We start from the raw sequence: 22,572 nt of genomic DNA on the forward strand, positions 1-22,572 counted from the left end.
GGTTCAGTCAGCAAATGGTAAATGAGCAAACATTTTTCTCTACTTGGGTTACACATCCCAAGGTCACATGGAGTGTGTCCTTATGCGTGGGGGGCTGTGCACACTGGTAGCTATGGTTTTGGCTTTCTCTGTGTTATGTCTTCCTAAGTGCAAATAAATTGAAAAGACACCTTGAACTCTCCAGGAAATTCTCTCTTTAAAGCAGGAAGTGGCCTTTTCTTTCAGGGATTTGTGTCACAGTATACCCCTTAAGCTATCTGTGGTGAAAGATGAGTTATTGAATCTTTCAGTTATTTGCAGATGGGCACTTAATAAATATAGAAATGTCTTACTGGGAACAGATTGCTATAAAACTTTCTAAACATTTTAAATTTCCACACTTTATTTTGAAATCTGGTAACAGCAATTTTGTGAGATGATACTAGTTTACAGACCACACTTTTGTAGCACTGAAATAGGACATTCAAGCAAGAATCACTAGATTCTGATGTTTTTAGCTGGGCAAATTAGATTTGGTCCCGAATGGAAGGGTGGTGCTTTGGGGTTTTTTGTTTCTCTTATGGGACCAACCACGTCCACTGTATGAGTCGTGCAATGCACTGAGGTCTCCTGGCCAAGCTGTGGTCACTGATGCAGGAGATGCCACCTGCCCCAGGAGAAAGGCTCGGTCTGCTGACCAAGCCCTGTGGCATCGGACACCTTTCCCTAACTTGCATACAATCCTGACATTCTGGGGTCAGGCTGGATGGTCCCACTACCAAGATGCACATTCTTTTCAGAGAAGATATGCACAGGTTTCTCTAGTCCCTCAGAAGACACCCGCAAGAGTGTCAATTTGCTTTACAGATGTTTCTGCTTAAGAAAAACCATCACATTTTCTTCATTGGATTCCTCATGGGAAAAATGGAGTTCTTCCATGATTGTGGTTATGACAGTGCTCGGATAAATGCCAACGCAGAACTAGAAATGAAAGTTGAAAAGGAGAGACAAACTCAGTTTTCATCCTTAAAGAGGCAAAGACTCAACAATGTGATTATTTCCACCCTGAAAAAAAATTGTAATTGATCCAGGACTTAAAGAGAGCAGGGTTTTGGAGGAAGCCCTGGCAAGGGAAGTTGTTTGAAGTTAATGATACTCTGACACAGTCATTATATCAGTGTGGCCACAAGAAGCAAAACTTACATCTTTAGTGAGGTTAGGATGGACAAGGGCCATTGAGTTCACCCACAAACAGGTTCTTCTACAAGTGTGGCTCCGGAAGGAATGTTACTTAGTGTGTCGCAGATGGGTTCCATGCCCTGGGTTCTGCAGAGCCACCAGCAGGTCACAGGTTGAAGGTAGAGTATTCAGCCAGCTGGTGTGCTTTGCAAAGGCAAGGTGACAACAGCTGGAATCTGCAGAGCCATGGCAAGAGCACACGTCCATCCAGCTAGTAATCAAATCGGAGGTGCAGAAGGCCCTGGCTGGAGTGCACACCTGAAATCAGGAAAAACAAGGGTCTAGAAGCTTTTCTTTGGTGAACCCAAAGGAAAACCCCTTTTCATGGCAAGTGGAATAGCAGAGTTGAATAATACGCTGCATGAAGCGGTCTCTTCCCCGGCAGACTATTATCTGGACGCATCCATTATTCCTTAATTCCCTAGTGGTGTCTTCACACTGAGTGAATGACAAGCTGTGCTAGCGTGGCCTTCGTGGACCTTAAAGACAGTGTGGCTGAAGGAGGCCCAGGTGAAATGCTCTGAGCAGATTCCCGAATCCCAGTTCTGTATGTTCACCGTGAATGAGGAGTGAGCTGCTTTCTGTTTCACAACTAGTGGAAATACTGCCTGATCCTAGCTCAGACTGGCTAGAAATACAGGGAAAATGAGCTTGCTACATGTTTTGGGCTCCGCCTGAGCGCTTGGGATTGTGGCAACAGATAAACACAGAAGCAAGCTGAGCAGGGAGAGTCACACAGGCCTCAGGGCCAGGCCTCAGGGCCAGGCCTCTGCACACTGCTTAGACGGAAAGTCAGGTGCTAAGGTTCCCTGCTGAGCCTCAGTGCAGGGGGCACCTCAGGATTAGTGTGCCTGCACATTCTGTCTCTCCCTTGCTCTCTTTGCCTCTCTCTTCCTGTGTCATCTGCTTCTCGTCCCTGGCAGCTAAGGCTTCTGCTCCACTGAAAGGACTCAATCTTAGTTCACAGCTCAGATTCCTGAGGAGTAGATCTGAATGGCTCAGCCTGCCTATGGCCCTCAAGCCAAGTGTACATTGCCACTTAGTCATCTGTGGCCAGGGCATGGGGTCAGGGACCTTGTAGCACAGATTCAAAGTTCCTGGGAAGTGGGCATGAGCAGGACCACCACCAACTGTATCTACTACACACCAGACCTTTCCCCGCTCAGACACAAGTATGAGAACCATTTCCGATTACAGAAGAATTTAGTTCAGATCAGCACATAAAGTTGGCAGTAATCCGATTAGCATCCCCACTGGTACTGGCTCTGGGTATGGTTCCCCAAAGAACAGATAGGGACCTCAACTTGCCCACGTAGACTCTTGACTCTATTTGCAGAAAAAGAATTTTAGGACACATCAGTGAGAGACAGAGGCCAGGAGCCAAAGAGGGCACAGTTCTAAGGAAGACCATGAGCCTGGTCAGTTACAGAAGAATGAGACCAGCTTTTAATGGATTTGCTGGGGTGGGCTAGGGTCTTGTTAATCATGATCTCAGTTCTGGTTTTTCCAAGTGGTTCTGGAGAAGTCTTTATCTCTTAGGCTGGCTTCCCTGAGACAGCTGCTTCTGTTTGGGCCAGTCTCAGTTTTGTGCAGCCTCTGCTGGAATCCAGGGTGATCCTAGGTTTAGAGCAGTGACTGGAGACTTCTGAGCACTCACTGGGAGGCTGAGTGTCCCTGTAATCTCATCTCACCTCAGTCTTGAAGGAAATTGAAATAGATTATGTACATTTAGGGATAAGCAACCTCACATTGTCAGCTTTTGGACAGATACTCTCTAAATGACCGCCATTCCTCCATGCAGCTCTGAAGAGGAGCAGACTCAGTGTTAGAGCAAGAAAGGAAACAAATGCAAAATGCAGGTCAAGCATCGGTTGGCTGTCGTTACCCACTGGGCATGTGTAGGTGAAAGGCCTCGGAGTTTGTCTGCCCTCTTTCCCTAGAATAGTCTCCGCCTTTGTCATATATCAGTTCTCTTAAGGAAAATAAAGACAGGTCCCTGGTGACGCCAAAGCCTCAGGGCGGTGGTCATGTGAAGTTGTACTCTCAAGGGTGAGGTAGAAGATAGGAAGAAAAAAACTTCAGTTGACTAGGGTATCTCTCTTCATGGGCAGTTGTGCTGGCGTCTCACTGCTGTGACAAAATGCTCGATATATACAGTTTAAAGGAGGAAGTGGTTTGTTTTGGCTCATGGTTTCAAATGTTTAAGCCATAGTCCACCAACTCCAAGGCAGAGCCATCATAGCAAAGGGACACGGTACAGGACAGGAAAGGTGTTAAACCCTTCACAGCCAGGGCACAGCAAGGAAGAGAACAGGGACAGGAGCAGATCATGTGTCCAGTGACTCACCTGCACCAGCCAGGCTCCACGCCCGCACAGCACATTGACTTGTGAGCGCTCATCAAACGATGCATTCACTGATGAGGGAGGACCAGGGTGCCTCCACGATCTGGTTACCTGCCCCACACCCCGCCCCTGAGCGCTTGGGCCCTGTGGGCAACATCCAGATCAGATCATAGCCTCAGATTTGTTGCAGGTGATCCATTTAAAAAGCTGAAAACGTACCTGTATGCTGTTTTTAAAATGTAGACAAAACCTCTGTGGGGCAGTGTTTTGATGGAAAGCAGGTTAGGGCTCTCTTGTAAACCTCTTCTAGGTACATTGTCAGTGATACTTTGGGCTGCAGCTGATTAGCTTTGTTTGCAAAACATTCCAGCCAGGACTTGAAAGTCTGCATTTCAAGCACTGGACCTGGCATTGTTCGCTTCCTCTAGGTTTCATGATGACTTCCTTAATTTGTTCTTTTTGTGCTTTGGATGGTAAGTGCTTACTGGCAGTGACCTAACTGATTTCCCCTGTCTTAAGCAGAAACACAAAGGTCAAACCTGATGGTCTGAAGCTTCACGCACAGAGTTCCCAGCAGCTCTGTTACAAGCTGTCACAGACTTCTAGAGGATGTTATATTTGTTAAGGCACATCCTGAGGCCAGGGAACAGGAGCCACTTTGTTTATAGAGGTAAACTTGGTGGCTGTCCTTGTTGGTTAAATTGCATTTGCAGTTTCCTAGACAATGAAGTAAGTAACACTAGAGACAAGGTTTGGAAGGCTGTTTTCATCACTGAAGGCTCTCTGTGATTAGACATAAATTGGTAGTGTTTTACTCAGTTGTTAAGCTTAGAAAAAGAAAATAAATTAAATATGGTGAAATAATTTCAAATGGTACCAGAACCATTTCCTTACCTTACTCCTATGCTGCTTCTAGATAATGGATTTTCAAAAGTCTTTTATTATGTTAAGAGGCAGTAATGAAAAATTATAGTGAAAGATATTTTCAGATGGATAAAACAAAATAGGCTTCTTCTAATATAAAGTAACTTGTCCACATGTCACCTAAAAAGTTCTAAAGTCCAAGAATGTAAGCAGAGTCATCTAAGGATGGAAGGCAGCCTCTTCAAACTTGTAACAGTGGCTCAGAGTTCTTGTCTGTGGACTGAGGTCCTAAGGAGAGCACAGCTGGATTAATGCGGTCCCTACACTGTATCCCACCAAAGATCAGCATGATCATCATTTCTGTGGCAGACCAGAAGGCTGTCAAATCCTTGTGCATGAAAAATTACTAAATTTGAGATAGACAGTGAGCTTTACCTGGTAGCTTCTTTTCTTTGCAGGGGCGTTCTAACTATTTCTCAGTTGTTTTGGTTTATTCTGTGAAAATTTAGCTGGTTCACAGTCCAATCTCTTAAAATAACTCTGATCTTCAGTTTTACCATGGTGAAGAGAGCATTTTGTGTCTTTTTGTTTTTCAAGGAACATCCATGTATACTCTCCAGAAAACCAGTTTGTAAAAATGACTGTTGTGGTTTGTTTAAATGTCCCCCCAAAGCCTCATGCACTCGTGGTGGGGCAGGCCCTGGAAGGTGGCTAAGTCTAGCATGTGGGATAGGTTCATTGTCCAGTGCTGAGACTGGTGTTGTGAGGGCTGCACCCGCCCAGGGACGGAGCCAGCACAGTATGGAGGGGAGGCGGGGGAGGCAGCGTGCTTTCCCCTTTTGCCCTGTTTGCTCTTGGTGCTTGTGGCAGTCATGAAAGATTGCTCTGTAGCCACTCCACCCTGCCTTGGAACCTGCTGACTATGGACCAAAACCTCCAAAAACTGTCAGCTACATAAACCTTTCCTTCCTTCATTTTGGGTGTCGGGTATTTTTGTCTCAGCAAGGAGAGAAAAGTAACCAAAAAAATGACTTTTGAGAGACCCAGCAAGGTAATGTGTTAGTAGCTAAACTACCCAAGAATAGAAACAACTTCAGACCTAGCTTTAAGAAGTTTTGAAAGAAACCACAAAGGAATCAAGTCAATTTGATCTTCAAGTGACAACTGTCTTCCAGAAAAGACACTTTTTAAGGAAAAGTAGCAAACTTCAGATACTCAAACAAAAACTACAACAACAACTGACACTTGGTGCGCCCCACCCGCCAAAAATGACTGGACATTCCAAGAAGCAAGAAAATGCAACCCATGACTAACAGTAAAAAAAGTAAACAAAAACTCCACCAGTGACGGATGGTGGAATTAGCGCACAAAGAGACTTAAATAGCTATTATAAATATGCTCAGTGTGTTTAAGGACCTTTCAAATAGCATAACATAATCACACAAGATTTTAAATATACAAAAAGACTGGAAAAAAAGACTGAAGTGGAGCTTCTAGAGTTGAAAAACAAAATCTGAAATTGAAAATGTATGGGAGGAGTTAGCCACACCCTAGCTATGGAAAAGATCGTTGTTGCCATGGAAATTAACTAAACTGAAAGAGAGAAAGGACAGAAAAAAGTGTAACTGAGATGTTAGTGACTTGATTGCAACATCAGCCAGTTTATTGCATGTGTAATTTGAGTCCCAGAATAGTGGGAATGGGGTGCAAAGATAAAAAAATGTTCAATAGGTTTTGGGTGAAAAATTCCACATATGATAAACTATTAATCCACAGACACACGGATCTTAATGAGTCCAAAGCAGAAGAAGCTTACAAAAATATCACATCAAAGTACATTATAACCAAATTGCTGAAAAGTAATGATAAAAAGAAGAGTCTTAAAATTAATAAAAAAGACATGTTGTATAGAAGAACAAGAATGAGAACCCATTTTAGAAATGGTACAAGTCTGAAGACACTGTTACATTTCAGAATAAAAAAAGAAAGATATTAGCAACATGGAATTCTATGTCAGACAAAAATGTCCTTTAAAATTCTACCCTGGCGTGCAGTCAAAGCCCAACATAAGCTGAGCAACTGTTACCCCGAATCTGCAGTACAATGTTAAAATAAGTTTTTAAGCGGAAGATACAACCAGATGGAAACTTGGATCTGGACTAAGAAGTGAAAAGCTAAAGAAATACATAGGTAAATATGAAAAAAAAACTTTTAAAGTAAGAGGCGGGGTTTCATTGTGTTTCCCAAGGTGGACCTCGAACTCACAGTCCTCCTGCCTTAGCACCCCTAGTTGTGCTTACAGCTGTGTGCTCCTGTGCCCAGCTGTAAATATGAAAGTATTTTGTTTTTATTTAAAAATTCAGTTAAAAAATCATTGGCACAATAAAGCAAAATTAACAAATGCATTTGAGTTTCATTACTGTGCACAAATAAGATGTATCACACCAGTAGCACAAAGGAGAAGAGAAAAATGAAAGTATAGTGCTAAAAGATGGTAACAGCATTCAGATACTTCAGAAAGTAGACTTGATCACAATGCATGTTATAAACTTTAGTACAACCACCAATAACCAAATTGTACAGGTGTAGTTTACAAACCAACAGCAGGAAATTAAGTTGGGAGTGGTGAAGAGAGGAGAGATGAGATAAATAGATAACAAAGTGGTAGGCTTAATCCAACCCCATGATGTCATTAAGTGTGAATAATATAAATGCTACAGTTAAAAAGAAGGTGTTTGATCCACTAAAGCAGAGAAAACATATTGATATAGGGGAAATGCTAGTTGTCAAGTACACCAAAGTTGAAGAATGAATTCTAAGAAACAGTGGAAGTTAAGAGTAGGAAAATGTATTGGAGAAAAGCAATGGGGAACACGGAATGGGGGTAGCTCCTGAGAGATCAGAGGGGTTCTGAATGGGCTGTCAACAAGCCCAACCAATAAGATGGCAATATAGTTGCTATGTAATATTGATCCAATGCTAGCAATGGTACATGAATGACATCATTAACCTTGTTTGATCATCTAGAGCCTTGGCCTTGTGTTAGGCTTAGCAGTCCTAGTAGGTGGCAGAGGGTGGCCCACCCTCAGTGAGACAGTGGGAAATCTCAAAAGGGTGACACCAATAATCCCGAGCCTCCTTTCACCCCTTAGGGAAGTATGCAAAACCAGCCATGTGACTTGAATCTTCAATATACTGCCAGTTGCAGTCCTGATGGACTCTCAATTCCTGAACTGACTTCCTTCGGGGCCCAGGCCTGTCTGACCACCTACTCTCTATCTAACTTAGCTATCTAAATAACACGATGTACCATGAAGTTAAAAAAGCAGTGTGCAGCATTGATGTATAAAATATGGCTTGATTTTTTTTAGTGTTTAGGAAGCAGCAACTAAGAATCCACCATAACTACACAAGTGTTTACACATTTGTAGAGGCATGCACATGTGTGTGCATAGTCAGTTTCCAGATCCATGGATTTTACTAACCCCAACTTGAAAATATTTGGGAAGAAAATTGCACCTGAACATGCACAGATTTTTTTCTTCATCATGATCCTCTAAATGATACTATATGACTACTATTTATATAGCACCCACAGTGTTTTAAGTATTGTAAGTAAGCTAAAGAGGATTTAAAGCATACCAGGAGGATGTGCACGGGTTATATGCAAATACTGTGACATTTTAGGTAAGTGATTTGAGTATCTAAAGATGTGGTGCCTTTCCTGGTACTGATGGTGAGGAATGAATGTGTGTCAGTGTCTGTCTGTCTCTCTCTGCATATCTGTATATACATAGAAGAATAAATATAAAGGACTGTTTACATTGTCTATAGGTTATAGGAGGGGGAAGGGAGGAATAATTAAAAGAGGCCGACAAAATGCAAACATGCTAGACAAAATGTTACAGTGTTGAGTAAGTTAAGATAAGTGATACATTTGTTGATAATAAAAATTAAGTTCTGCACATAGGTCAGGAATAGTTGTTAGCATGAATAAATGGAAACACTTGAATTGACTTAGGAAGGGATTGTGGCTGACTTTATTTTTAAATCCTCAAACTTCAATATAGTTTCTAAAAGTAAAAATACAAAAACTAAAACTAAAAATACGATGTTTGAAGATACAGAACATTATGGTCCCAGGTCTTTGTATAGCGTTTTATAGTGCTCTTTACACTTCTTCATTCTGTGGAGGGGAGAACACTGTGTGCAGCAGTTCTCCGAAGAGTGTTCCAGGCCTCCTGGAAATACTCGGCATTTCAGCAGGCCCTGGCACACAGTGCCAGCTATTGTAAGCAGTCATTAAATGTGGCAGGAGACTCCACCCAAAGCTAGGTGGAGTCAGGGCCATAAATTTAAAACTGGTTAGAGTTCTTTGATTGCCAGCAGCAGGATCTGACTTTGACTGCCTGAAAAGAAAGATTATTGGGAAAACGAGGACACTAGTCCTGGAATCCAAATGGCTCCAGGAATGTCCATCACAGGAAGAGTCTGGGCAGGTTGTGGGCCCTTCACAGGACGTGGAATAAACTCTGCTTCTACTCCCAAACAAACACCATTGGCTCAAAAGGCAGCATTCTGGAAGAGAGAACTGTGCACCTACCTCTTCCCTGGGTATACTGGGACCCACAGGCAGGTGTCAGGCTCCTAGCAGGACAGTTGCTACCTGTAAGTATGGTTCCACGAACACTGCATAAGGGAGGCCATTTTCCAGAAGAAATCAGGGAGTTCAACCTTAGGAGGGACTGATGGAGCCCCGGTACAGCATTCTTGATACTGAAAATGGAAGAGGTGCGGAGAGCAGGGTGCACAGCACTGAGCATCATAGCCAGGATACAGAGTCGGCCTGCAGCACGTGGCATTACTTCAGCCTTGGGTCTTGAAGAAACCAAGGAAGGAAAGGCTTGCAAGTGATCTTATGAGTAGTCTATGGGAATTGAACTTGTAGCCACATATCCAACATATCAGATATAGTTTATCCTGAGATTGTAGTTTAGGTTGATGAGTTATTTATAGGTATTCATCAGCAGATGAATTTTTTTTTCAATAAATGCAGATTTCCTTTTGTCTTTCAATTTGAGAGTTCCCATTGTGTGCATTGTTTTCTGATGGAGCCGTGAAACTAGCCAGAAAGAAAATACATTGATAAAATTGGAAAAGATGAGCTAAATGTAGTAGATATTGCTGGCTGAGTGGTGTGAGATGGTAAGGCATGCTTCAGCCTCCGAGAAGGATGTAGCCAGCTGGGCAAGGTGGGGAAATTACTGAGAAGCAGATTCGGGATTCTCTGCACAGCAACAGGAGAAAAGCTGTCTTCTGGTTATGCTTAGAGTTAAGGGAAGTAATAAATTAATCACTGAAGGACGAGGTAAGCATTAAAGTTGCTGTAGAATTAAAATGGATCCGTCTCCGTTTCTTAAAACGTCAGGGGCTCTGGAGGAAAGAAGATGCACTTCCTTTCTCAGGCAGAAAAGTACTATTTACTATTCTGTGATAGTGAAACAAAGCTCTCATGGAAAAGCAGTCTGACCACTTACTCAGGCTCTTATCTAAACCAGAGTAAACAGTAGTCAGGAGGAGATCAAACATATGACTTCCTCTCTGTTCTCTTAATATATTCATAATTATTCTTATGCTTCTTTTTTCCCTTGAGGAAGTAGCATTTGGTCTTATGGAACTTGGCAGAAATAAACATCTTGTACTAATTATTTTAACATTTAAATATGAGCAAGTTTCACAAATAGCTAAAGTTTCAGCCTTTGAGTAAAAATGAGTGTAATAAAACTAGCTGGGGACTCGGTGTTGTGCATCTCCAATCCCAGCTACTTGAAAGGCTGGGGCAAGGGGTTCAGTAGTTTGAGGTCAGCCTGGGGAACTTGGTTAGTACCGGTACTTAGACACTTAGTTAGTACCGTGTCTCAGAATAAAAAATCAAAAGGGCTGGGGATGCAGCTCAGTGGTGGAGTGTTTGTCTAGCATGCACGAGGCCCTGTGTTGCCCCCAGAACTGCTGAACAAGTAACCAGTGAAACTAAACCATTCATGTTTAGTTAGGTCATTGGAGATAATCCTGTCTACTTCCCTATTCCCATCATATACATAGGAATGTATCATATATATAGGAATGTAAAGACCAGAGAAGCTCACACTATTTTATGTGGAGGACCATTCTATATAATTTTTGGAGAAAAATCATTTTATAATTAAATGATGATTAGGGTTTGTTCAAGGTCTAGTATCTTGCCACATGAGCCTGCTACAGTATGTGGAAACATAAGTCCCTGTGCCTCGGGTCACAGTTGAGACCTCAGTGGCCCCAGAGCAAGACTGCATCAGCTGAAGACATCCTGGTTCCTTGAGAACCAAGTAGTAACAAAAAAAGATTTTTGCCTGGACGAAAGGACAAATTTTGTCTTAACTTACCATCTCTTTCCACCATCCTCATCAACAAAAGATTCTGATTAGCATAAGACCACCCCGCCCCCTGAATCATCCCAAATGATCCTCATCAACATAAGCTTCTTCTCAGCATAAAACCACTGTTGCCCTCTGAGGCATTGGATGACCCCTTCATCATTTCCTCCTTGTAAATGTGATCATGGCTCATGGCTCATGGCTTTTTGCTCCCTGTGAACAGGTGGTCATCCTAGGTCCTTCTACATCACCATTTTGTCTTTTTTTTTGCCATGTGATCTAATAGCTTGCAGGAAATTGGGGACTCACTGTAGGGATCCACAGTATTGCTATTCAAACTATTCCAGGGCTTTCTATACTGTTTTGAAGTGGTAAATCTCACATAGTTCTTTTATAACAAATGATGTTATATGGAGTTAGAATTAAGTTCCCTGTTACAGGTAAATTTTGTTATGACAATGATGACATGGAAATATGTGTAAGGGACCTGTACCTGCAGTTTTGTGCTGAAGTTCATCATGGAAATAAATTTAGGAAGATAAAGGACTAAACACATAGCTTGCAATTCTGTCCCCATTCTTAGAAATTGATCCATTTCCAGATCAGATCCAGGGTTAAGTTTTGGGGATATGCACCATCTGAATTGTGCTCAAGACCATGAGTTTTGTAGAGAGGAAGAGAGCAAGGGGAATTCTTTAGTCACTTTTCCTGTTGCTAGTACAAAATACCAGATACCTACAACTTGAAGAGGTTTATCTTGGCATCTAGTTTTAAACGGTTAGCCCATGGTCAGCTGGCTTCAAGGCAGAAACATGGCAGAAGATCAAAGGGTCATGGACCAGATGCAGGCCCTGAGGTCATGCCCTTATAACCCACTCAGATACACCTAGAAATGTGCTTTCCTAATCCCCTTGACACCTCCCAATGTAATCAAGTTGACAATTAGGTTTAACTGTCATAGGAGATGAGGAAAGGTCACAGAGGGTAATGGGGAAGTGGACACTATCACAGTGTATTACATGCCTATACTCACTATTGTAAAACCAATATACACTAATAAAAAATAAGTTAAAAATAAACAATAAAAATAGAATTCTTGCTATGAGAGCCTTTCATTGATTTTATCTTGACTCTTACTATAGTAGGACACATGTCTGGGTGTCTGTTTCATGGTGTGTTCTGTGCTTCAAGAATAAAATAAATTGATGATGCAATGGGATGACCTGTTCAAGAATTCAGTAATAAAAATTTTCCATGAATATAAATGATAAGAGTTATTTAGTAAGTATTGTCTTAGTTTATCATGCATGTGTAATTACTAACAGGTTTTAGACATGGAAATGAAGCCAGTAGAGACAGGAGCTTCATCTGAGTGCCTGACATATGATGTATATATTTTGTTAAATCAATTAATGGGGTAGTCTAACAGATCTTTGTTTACTAACCATATGATCACAAAATATACATATAAAAGTACCTATGGTTGCTATCAAGTATAACGTGCTGAACAGAAGTGTAGTAGAAAAGTCACTTAGCAGACTTTTTTAGGCTCTAGGTAGTTTTTTGTCAGCTAGCTTTTAAAGACTGGCTGTTGTCAGGGACCTGTCCGTGGTGCTGAACCCAGAGTAAGGCAAATAGTTTGGAGGATGATCTTCACCAGTTGTGTACGTTTTCTTCTGGGCTTCCGTTGCCAGGGACAAAACTATTAATAAAAAAATCGCTATTTATCAAATATTTCTTTTTTAAGAACTTGAAGCACTTTTAAAATAACAGCTTTAAAATAGGGTTATTTGCATACCATTAAATTCACCTTCTTGAGCAATTCAGTAAGCAGCTTTCAGTGTATTCACACAATGTTGGAACTATTATCACCATATAATTTTAGAACATCTTTGTTTCAAAAATACTCTTATAGCTAGTCAGACATTCTCTATTCCTCATTCCCCAAGCCTTTGGAAAATATGAATCTACTTTCTGTCTCCATACATTTGCCTATTTTGCAGATTGTATATAATTAGAATTATTGCAGTATGTGGGCCTGTGTGACTGTCTTGAAACATAGCATGTTTTCAAGGACTGTCTGTGTATTAATATGTATACATATTCCATTAGTTTTTATGTATAATCTCTTGCATGCATTTACCATATTTTATTCATCTGTCCATCAGCTGATGGACACTGGGGTACATTTTTCTGAATATGTTGAATAATGCTTCATGGACATCACCATTCGAGCTCTCTTGCTGCTGGACACAATACCTAGCAGCCACAATTTAAAGGGGGAAAAATTTAATTTACCTGGTGATTAGATAGAATTCAGTCTGTAACCAGCAAGTTCAAGGCAAAAACACCATGGTGAATGAATGTGGCAAAACAAAACTGCTTATTTCATTAGTTCATGGCAGCTCAGGGAGCAGAGGAAACAGTACTGCAAAGGAAGGGTCAAGGGCCGTATATAACCCTCCGGTAATGTCTTCCTGGCTTACTCAGACACATCTAGGAACAAGCTTTTCTAATCTGCTATGCATTTCTTAATTCAGTGAACTTGACATACCTGGGTTAATGTTCATATATCCATGTACAAGTTTTTTGTATGGACATGTTTTCAATTCTTTTGAGTATACTTAGGGTAGAGTTGCTGTGTTATATGACATAATTGTTTAACAATTTGAGGAACTGCCAGATGCCTTTCCAAGCCAACCGCCCTATTTTATATCCACCAGCATTGATGAGTATTCCAGTTTCTCTGCATGCTCACCAGCATGTTAACTTTCCTTTTGATGTTAGCCATCATAGTGGATGTGACATTGTAAGTATTGTGGCTTTGATTTGTACTTGTGTTTCTCTAACGACTAATGATGTCCAGCATTTTAAAGAATGTATGCATTGGCCATTTGCTATCATCTCTGGAAAAATATCCATCAAAGTCCTTTGCCTTTTTAGAAAATGTTGATTAGTTTTTATTGGTGGAACAAAAGTTTCTTACATAGCCTAGCTCTAAATCCCTTATCAGATACATGATTTGCAAATATTTTCTTCCATTTTGTGGCTTGGCGTCTCACTCTCTTTGTATTATTCAGGGCTATTTTCAACATAATAATCTTTCTCTTTTTCTTCCCAGTCTTTCCCTCAGCAACTGTCCAGGGGTTTGTTAACAGAATACAATTAGAAATCCAGCACCTGTGCTCCAAACAGGTCATTAGGAAACAGGGAATTCATTTCACGATGTAATTGCTGGAAAATACCAATTGAGAAAACACTCTTAATAAGTTCTTGGTAAAATGCATGCCTGTGAATCTGGGTGACGCATCTGTGCCCTGTGGGAGGGGAAGCCCCGAGTGCAGTGCCTTTTCCATTATACTGGGCGTTCATGCTCTCAGCAAAACAAACTGAATGGAAATGGTAGCTAGGAAAAAAGAATAAATGCAAGCATAGAGCTGTTTTATAGCCTAACAATTAAGCTCCTGTTTTTACATTCTGTTCTTGGGCAGGAAAATGTATTCCTTTTACACAATAAGAATGAGAAATAGTTCAGAGTGGGGAAGGGAGGGAGACAGGGAGGGAGAGAAGGAGAGAGAGAGAGAGAGAGAGAGGAAATATCTTTTAATTAGGAAATAATTACCTCTCCAATCTCCAAGTAGAATAAGAAAAACAACTGAATGAACCAAGATCAGTTTTTCCTTTAAAATTTCCAAATACAGTATACATCAAGTTGAAAAAAAATCTTGCAATGTTCGTAGCCCTGAGCTGAAAATATCCTCTACAGACGCAGTTTGCCTCTAATGCTTAAAATAAAGGGACCATTATTTCTCCTATTAAATAAAAATTCATATGAATGTAATTGAATTATTCAAACATTTAAAGTTTAATTTGTTCATGAAGGCAAATGATATTAATATTTATTTTGTATAATGCTTATTTTATGAGGCAGAAATAAAAGTGATATAATAGTGTATGAGCTCATGAACTATTTCATTTACAAATATTTGAAATTGTTACTTTATAAGCCTTTAAATATCATTTACCCCCATATTGGTCATCGGAAGTACTTTTTATCCAAATAATTCCTGGATAGATTTATTTTTAAGAAATGCGATGGGATTTAGAAGACTATTTTTGATGTCACTGTGATTTCTAGAAGACACTGAACTATGACTGTGATTTTTCCATCTCTTGAGAATGCTGCAGGAATAACTCATCTTCTTGAACTTTCCTTTAGCAGTGTTACAGACCATAGTTTTTGGCTTTTTAAAAAAATGTAAATGTTTTCCTTTATTTTGTAGCCTTTGTTTCCTGTTGTTTGCAAAGGAGTCACAGTCTTCAATAAAAAGTGGGGTTAGGAAAGGAGAGTTCAAAGGTTTCCCTCTGGTCATTATCCTGCCCCCACAATCTCTGAGGGACAAGATTGTTACAAAGGCAAGAGCTCTGCCAGTTTCCATCGCCTCTGGTTTGCCAAAAGTTTCAGAGCAGGTACAGAGCTAGCCATGTTTGCCTAGAGTGCCCAAAGCTTTCGGAAAGGACACACTGGCACATGGGAATCATTGTGATATCTGAGGAACAGAATGTCCCATGCCTGGTGGTCTGGATGGCCCCACACTGCTAGGAGATCTGCCAGGACAACAGTCATATGGACACGCTCAAATTCCTCCAGAGCTGACAGTAAGGAAAAAGACTTTTATTCATTTCAAATGAACCAAATAAAAATTTCCCTGTTGCTTACTGCATACCAGGAACCCGGCTAGTTGCAGGGACACAAGATGAATGATAAGTGTTTAACAAAGAGGTCCCATTGTAGCAGGGAGACTAGTGGAAAACAAATGCTGATGCAAATTTTATAACAATCTACACTTTGAACCAATAACATAGAGAAATTCTCACAGGCAACTGGAGAGTGGTGGAAAGTACAGGTTAAAAGGCAGAGTGGGCCTGAAGAGCCTCAGAAGAGCCCAGAATCTCAAGTCAGTAATAGTCAACAGAGAACAGTTATTTGAATTTTGAAGGAATAACTCAGATGGGATTATGGGGCATGAAGTTAGTTACAGGAGTGACACCAGGGCAGGAGACTGGCAAGAGGATTGGTGGTCCACTGAGCCTAAGAGACAAAGGAGGAATTTAACTCTGAAGTGACTGATGTGTCCTCTGATAACCTGTGCAGAATTGAATGTCTTTCACTACCCCTCTGCTTTATGGTTTTCCATAGAATTTGCAATATAAGACCCATGAGGAAAGGGACTTCACGTTGTATTTGAGAGAGTGAATGAAATTGCCAGATTGTGATGCACACTTGTAATCCCAGCTAGCTGGGGGACTGAGGTAGGAAGATCACAAGTTTGAGGCCAGCCCAGGCAACTTAACAAGACTCTGTCTCAAAATAAAAAATAAACTGAAAAGGGAAGGGGATGTAGCTCTGTACCTCAGCATTCCCTGGGTCCAGTCTCCGGGACCACAACACAACACAACAACAATAAAAAATGAATGAAATGGCTAACTGGAAAGAGTAGGTGGATTGCAGTGTCATAGGCAAAGAGAAACTGGAGAGGAAAAGGCAGATGTTCAGGGCAGGCCATAGATTCTCTCCAAGGCGTGATGGCTTTGAGATGCCCCTGTGAATATACAGTCTGGATCTTGGCAGGGAAGATGGGGCTGACAGTTGACGTTTGCAAGTCATGAATGATATGGTATCAGTAAAAGAATGAATTGCTACTGCAGGAGTCACGATACACTTTGTTAGAGGGTGGCAAAACAGACCATATTTGGCTGGACATTTCTGCTTTTCCACAAGACAGCTGAAATAATTTCTCTGCTCCCTGAATGCACACACATGTTCACATGCACAATACACTCACACACTCACACATAGGACAAATCATGTTATCAACCTTGAAAGCAGCCACGAATACAAGAATAAATAACTTGAATTCATGACAGACATTTAAAAAATCTTCAAATTTTAGTATTAAAATGGTTAGCAAATAGCCATGCTGTTCCTATCAATATCAATTAATGCAGCTTGTGTATTTTTGTTTCTCAAAATGAAGTGAGCAAAATGAAAATAGCATGGGCACAGTGGCCTGTGGTAAATGTGGCCTGTGTCAGCTCCTGCCTCAAGGCATTTCCCAGTGTACTTCTAGTGAAAAATTACCTAAAAGAGACAAGATTTGACAGCCACCGTGAATGTATTTTGAGTTCTCGCCTTCTCAGAGTGCCTTGGATAGGTTTCATTATCATATAACATTCCCAGTGTTGGTTTTCAAGCAAATCTGAGTGCTAGTGTGTTTAACAGCACTGGGAGATGAACAGCAGTGAATAGCAAACATATTTGATATAGGCTGGTCATTAAGGTTAAGACTCAGAGGGGTCCTGAGAAGATGGTGGATCCATAAGTAGCAAGGTAAAGAGCCTCTCTAAGAGAAACAGCTCACACGCTAGAATTTACCAGCATGGGGAAGGTTCAACGAAAGGAGAGGGATCCTCACGACCCAGGAAGAAACTAAGGAAAAAGAAAAGGAGAGGAGGGGGTGGAGAAAAGAAAAATGTGGACGGAAGGCTGGAGACAGACGCACTCTCACCAGAGCTGGTCCCACACTGTGCCAGGCGTCGTGGAGTCATACGACTCGCGGTCACACTAAAGTTGCAGTTGGGGGTAGGTGAGCCTGAGGCCCTCTGTGAGAGGACACACCACAATGGAGAATGGAGTTGGCGTGGAGACCTGCACTAATCCCCGGTGAGTGCTGGCAATTTGGTCTGCCCATGGGAGGGGGTGACCGACTGGATGACATATTGGAATTGGGCAGAACGGGCCTGAACCCAGAACCACAATGGCTTAAGTTAGCTGCTCCTCATCCAGACCAGATTGGTGGGATCTGCTTGGGCTGGGTCCCGCCCCTGGTTGGCACCCAATAGCAAGGGATGAAATTGCCCTGAAAGTGTTCTGAACCGGTTCCCTCCCATAGCACACACTAATGTGGTGTTCCTATCACACTAGCATGGTGAAGGCCCCCGCTGGTTGACTGGCTTGGAGGGGAGGGGCCAGCCTACAGTGCCCCTGCTTGCACCTCAGTGACCAACAGCAAGCTGGAGAGGGCAGCAATCCCTAGCCAGCAGGCTTCAGAAGAACTGTAACCAATATGGAAAGGGGCTGGGACTTCCACCATACACCTGTATGGAAGAAACCAGAATCGTGACAAGAAAAAGAAATAAGAAGACGCCTCCAGCTGCCAATCCAGGGAATATGTGTCCAGGAGAGGTAAATACAGAAGAGATTGAGAGCAGCAAACATGCAATATTGGACATGGTATCAAGCTGACATAAAGAAATATCTTTGTGATATCATAGAAGAACTCAAAATTGAAATACTAATACAAGTAAAGCAAGATATAAGAAGATTAATAGAAGAAATGCTAAGCACCCCTCAAGATACACAGATAGAAGAATGGAGGAACACAGAAAAAGGAGAGAAAACTTTGATGAAGAATATAAAAAACCTAGAATACATGAAACAGATTCAAAGAGATTACCAGGAAATTAAAAACTCCATTGAAGGCTGGAAAAATTGCCTGAAAGAAACTAAAGATAGATTATCAAAACTTGAAGATAGGTTTGCAATGTATGATCACGGAAGGAAAGATCTCTTAAAAATAACAAGGAAACAGGCAGTAACAATACAAAGGCTAGAAGATGACAAGAGGATCTGTAACTTAAGACTCATCTATCATGGCTCAACTGGGATGAATTGTTCCTCGGTTATTAAATGCGTCCACTAAATTTCACTTAAAATATAATTGCTGTACATATGACTATTAGGAAAGACATGCCCAGTGACCTTCACAGACTACACTCTTTCTAGGAAATGTCGCCACACTAGACAAGCCACCTCTAAGCCTAGAGCAGAAGTAGTTCTGAGCCTTCTAAAGACATCAGTTATTATTACCCTCCCAGGCTGTGCCCCTTCCACCACCCCTGCTAGCTTCCCAGGCTTCATTGCAGCTGAAGTCTGAGCTCCTCTTCCAGGCTTGAAGGTTTGTATCTCATCACACTCAGCACACTTGGGGCTTGGATGAGACACCGCACCAGCAGAATGGAAGTCGGGAAATGTGGCTCAGTTCACTTTCTCTGCCACGAGCCTTGCCTAACAGGAAACAGGAGGCAGGTGAGTTGTTGCTTCTGTAGAACTCTCTGTAAAAGGCAGGAAGAATTCTAATTTTTAATTTACACTTGGCAGATCTCCTTTATGACTTCATTTCATCCTCAAACCAATCTGATGAGATGGGACAGGACAGAAAACAGTGCTTCTCTGAGAAAACCCACTGGTAAGTGGCAGCTCTGGAATTCAGATCCAGTCTCCTGACCATCCCAGTGCTGACGGCAGTTTGCCAAGAGAGCCTTGTTTCTCTCCATAATTGTCCTAGTAGGAAATCAACCCGTTAAAAGGAAAACTGCTCAAAATACGATGGAAATTCTGCTGAGTGGCCAGGAACTTGTCCAAGAAGGTAGTTATGGTGCCACCTAGTGTTGACAATTGGACTTATCCGCCAAGCTTGGGCTATAAAGATTCTGGAAGGCAATTAACAGCAATGGTCCTGTGAAGTCCAATGTTGCCTTAGAATCAAGACATTCTGTAAGGTTTCAGTCACTTTCCACAGTGAATCACGAGGCCTGGGAACAGACGTGTCTGCCCAGTTCAGATCTGGGCAGATGCTTCACAAACTAGAAAACACTGGGCCAGTCTTCGATGAAGCTAAGCTCTCTCCTTGATGCAAAACCTTTCAAATTCTTGTAATGGTGCTGATGAATTACCCAAATTTTACATAGAAGCAGGCACAGAAATGTTAAATAACTTGCCTAAGGTCACATAGCTAATTTTCGATTATACCACTTGATCATTATGAGTTAATATTAACTTATTCCGCAAAAACCTATTACAGAGCACTGCGTAACATCTCTTGGGTTAGGAACAAGGTATGTAATAAGGACTGAAAGCTAGGGGCTCCAAACCATATGTGGAAGCGCCAGTCACACCGTCTGGCTGTATAGAGATAAAGTCTCTATAGGAAAGTAACTAAGGTCAGAAGTGATCACAAGGCTCCGATCCACTCTGATTATTGTCCTGATAAGAGGAAGAAGGGCTGGCGTTCTCCCTCTGCTCTCCTGCACTAAGAAAAGGCCCTGTGGGTGCACAGTGCAGGGCATCTGCAAGCCAGGGGAAGCCTCCTCAGAGCCTGGCAACTGGGCACCCGGATCCAGGTCATAGACAGCAGCGCCAGCGCCCCCTGCAGGTCAGAGGAGGGATCTCGTGTAGTTACAGAGCCATTGACCAGATGTGACCAGGTTCTGATTCAAGCACAGTTCTGACCCTCAGCCATCCCCCCTGTAAATCAAAGGGTTTCTGATAGTGCCCACGGAAGGCACTTGTCAGACTACGTATTTTGTTCATTTTCTTCCTCGGGAATTTGGGAAAGTGTGAGACTGCTCCTGCATTTAAAAGTTGATGTGTTGAATTTTCTATTGGAAACTTAAGTTTAATATATAATAGTCGTCCATTAGGCATGAATATAGCAGAGGGAGCAGAAAGAAAAACTGAACACGAAGAGGAAGCCTATCGTATGGGAATTAAACCATGAGCAGAGAGAGAGGCTTGTGTTCCCTTCAGGCGTGCACAGAGCGGGCTGCAGGCAGACTTTGGTACGTGGGAGATGCTCAATCCATCCTCATTTTATGAACGAATGAATGAATAAATGTCTGGACCAACTCCATCGCTGTCTACTGAAAATTCTATCACAGTTCTAAAAAGTTTGTGTGTGCCTGGGTAGTGCCAGGGATTGAACCCAGGGCCTCCCGCATGCTAGGCAAAGGCTCCACCACTACTTACATTCCCAGTCCTTTGTAAATTTTTGAGACAGGGCCTTTGCTAAGTTTCCTAGTTGGATTTGAACTTGTAATTCTTCTGCCTCTGCTTCCCGAGTCATTGGGATTATATATATCTGCTACCATACACAGTGCCTAGAAACTTAAGTTTTTCTTTTTTGTACTGGGAATCAACCCATGACCTTATTCTTGCCAGGCAGGCACTGTGCTGCTGAGCTAAATCCTTGACCTGAAGTTTAGTTATAAAAGATGTAATTCCTTTTTTTTTTGTCTCCAGATCTTGACTTTGCATAAAAGATGTAATTCCTAATGTATTATAAATAAATACTATTTTAAATAAAATCCTCAAGTGACTCCTAAGTTTCCAATGGAATCTAAATAATATTTATTAACAATTTGCTGTCACTCATAAAAAAGTAATTTTACACCAGTCCTTTTTCTCACTGAATTCTAAATTCTTTTCCACTTATTTCCAGAATTTTGTCATGCAATGTTGTTTGAAAGTCTTTTTTTAATCACTTGAAAGTTTTATTATGACATTATGTGGTAGTAAAACTTTGACTAAAATAATATATCACAACTTTTGGAAATTATTGCATATGCATAATACTTCCAAATATATTAATGCTATTTATTGTTGGAAAGAAATCAGAAGTAGGCCAGGCATGGTAGCGCCTACCTGTAATCCTAGCACTCGGAAGCTTGAGGCAGGAGCATCAATTTGAGTTTGAAGCCAGCTTGGACTACATAGTGAGACTCTGTCTCAAAAAGCCAAAGGCAAAGGGAAAAAAAAAACTTAATTTTACTTTTATTCCTGTTTTGGAGTTTGACAGATGTAAGCACTGAGAAACATTTAAACAGATGGGAATGAAGGGTTATTATAACAAAATCAGTTCTTTGAGCTTCTGACTTGCATGCCAAAAATGTCATAGTAATCGCTCACTAAACATTATTTTAGCAAGTTTATATTCTCCAAATTTGTTGAAAACAAACATTAGAAAGCCAGATATCTGTCAGCCAGCTTCTCCATTTTGGGAAAGTGCTGAAAGACTAAATTATTGCCCTTGAAATCTCCGTTCTAAGGTGAGCGTAGGTAAGAGACCATCTCACCATGAGCCTGTCGCTTGGATGTCACCACGTGCCACCAAGATTGCTTACCTATGTGCTTTGCTCTGTTCCACGGAGAGTTCTCAGGAGCAAGGTGTCTCTGAGTGAAATTAAAGGCTGAAAACCTGGGCCTTGCCTAAGGTTGCACAGGGGGTCTCTGCCACACTGCAGCCACCCCGTGGTGTATGCCTGAGACATGCGTGTGTAAATATCTCATTGCCTCTCCGGTGTGAGAAACCGGAAGTGTAAATAAGGACCGAAATGTATAATGGATCCTGTGAACTAGAAAGAAAATGTTCAGAATGGAAGGGGAACCAGGGAGGGGGAAGTGGGAACGGAAGGAAGGGAAAAAGAGAAAAATGAAGGAAGAAGGAAAACAGAAACGGAGCTTTTGGGGCTGCGGATTTAGCTCAGTGGCTGAGTCTCTGCCTGGCAACTGTGAGGTCCTGAGTTAGATCCCGGTACCAAAAAAGAAAGGTAAAAAATTAATTTTTTTTTTTTGTCTTTGAGACAGGGTCTCTCTATGCAGTTCAGGCTGGCCTTGAACTCACTTTGTAGCCCAGGCTGGTCTTGAACTCGCAATGATCCTCCTGCCTCAGCCTCCCGAGTGCTGGGATTACAGGCGTGAGCCACCACGCCAGGCTAGAAATAAAGTTTTGTAAATAAGGAGGGGAGGAAGGGTTGAAGGAAGGGCATGGAGAAAATGGGGAAAAATCAAGTTATATCATGCACAGGTACAAATTCCCTATGATGAATGTGATC

This window comes from Cavia porcellus, unplaced genomic scaffold, assembly GCF_034190915.1.
Source record: "Cavia porcellus strain 051 isolate PalLab524CR breed Dunkin Hartley unplaced genomic scaffold, mCavPor4.1 scaffold_11, whole genome shotgun sequence".
Taxonomy (NCBI): domain Eukaryota; kingdom Metazoa; phylum Chordata; class Mammalia; order Rodentia; family Caviidae; genus Cavia; species Cavia porcellus.